Source organism: Marmota marmota, unplaced genomic scaffold (genome assembly GCF_001458135.2).
Source record: "Marmota marmota marmota unplaced genomic scaffold, marMar, whole genome shotgun sequence".
NCBI classification, from domain to species: Eukaryota; Metazoa; Chordata; class Mammalia; order Rodentia; family Sciuridae; genus Marmota; species Marmota marmota.
The window spans coordinates 24159357-24161222 of record NW_026000249.1 but is presented as its reverse complement, the minus strand read 5'-3'; positions in this window follow the sequence as shown (position 1 = coordinate 24161222).

Sequence of the window (1866 nt, the reverse complement as noted above, 5' to 3'; positions counted from 1 at the left end):
TCTCTCTCTCTCTCTCTCTATATATATATATATATATATATATATACATATATATATATATATATGTATATATATATAATCCTAAAATTGTATATAGATACCAACATAAAAGGTACATCACAATTGAATTCTAAAATTATCCACTTAGCCCATAGGATGATAACATATGGGAAGAGACGACAAATGGAAGAAACAAATTATAAAATATCAAATTTAGTTCTAACTTAGATATGTTAAATATAAATCATCTAAATATATCAATTTTAAAAGAAAGTTGATATTTAAAACTCCTTTAAATTTCGTGATATAAGAAAGTTGAAACTAAAAGGATAAAATAAGTTATGCCATGCAAATGTTCATCAAAAATATCAGAAATTATTATTCCATAGATAGAAAAATAGCTAGATATAGGTATATGGACTTTATATGCATATATATATACACACATACATACATAGATTTAGGTATATTGATGTAGATGTATATAGATGAATGATATAGATGTATTGTGTGTATAGATTCATACTTGTATATTTGTTGAAGATACATGAATATATCATAAAGTAGTCCTCATTACTATGAAAATTATCAATGACAGAGAAGGATACAGGACATCACTTATTGGTAAAATGACATATACACTTTGACAACACAGCAATTTTAAATGCACACGCACACAAATAAACAGCTAGAAAATACATTAAGCAATTTTGTTAGAATGAAATTAGCAAGTGAGTTGGATATTTCAGCACACTCATCTGTTGAACTGACAGAACTACTAGACAGTTACTCATTAAATATATAGAATAACTGAACAATATCATCAATCAACACATCAAACTGACACAACACCAACACCAGAATTCTGGGAAAAATATTTGCAAAATAATTTGTGCATAGAATAGATAAAGAACTTTCAAAAGCTAACAATAAAAAAGTTCAAGCAGGAAATGGTTAAAAGACACAAACAGACATTTTACTGAAAAGTTTTTAAGTATGGCTGATAAGCACAGGAAAAATTGTTCAACATTTTAGCCACTAGGGATATAAAAATAAAACACCATTCTATGCTATTACTACACTCCTACCAGAATGACTGCCAACTACTGGCAAGAATGTGGAGAAACTGGATCATTTGTGCAATACTGGTGGGAATGTAAAATACTATAGTCATTCTAGAAAATGATAGGAATTTGGATAAACTGGGGTTGTAGCTCAGTAGTAGAGCACTTGCCTGACATGTGTGAGACACTAGGTCCAATCCTTAGCACCACATAAAAATAAATAAATAAAGGTATCGTTTCAATCTAAAACTAAAAATATTTTTTTTAAAATAGAAATTTTCTTATAACATTATACATACTGTTACTTATATGACAAAATGATCACACTTGGGGGAATATGTCCATACAAAAACCTGTAATAAGTGTACGTACACAAAGTTTGTACTTTTTATAGCATCTTCATTTGTAATAATCCCAAACTTCAAAAGTTCATATATCCTTCAATGAGTAAGTACTTAAAGTTGTACCATGAAATATTGCTCAGCAATAAAATTAATAAACTATTGAAATACAAAACAAATTGGCTTGGTCCCAAAGGCAGTTATACTGAATGAACAAAAAAGTCAATCTCAAATGTTGCATATTATGTGATTACATTTATATAAAATTCTTGAAGTGACAAAATTATACAGATAAAGAACTGATTAATGGTTACCAGTGGTGATGGACATAGGCAAGGATGTGGTTATAATATGGTAGCACGAATTTCTTTGTAATTTTGGAGCTGTTCTGTATCTTGACTGCTATGGTAGTTACCTGAATCTATGCATTTGAAAAAATTGGTACCTATAAAAACTGGTGA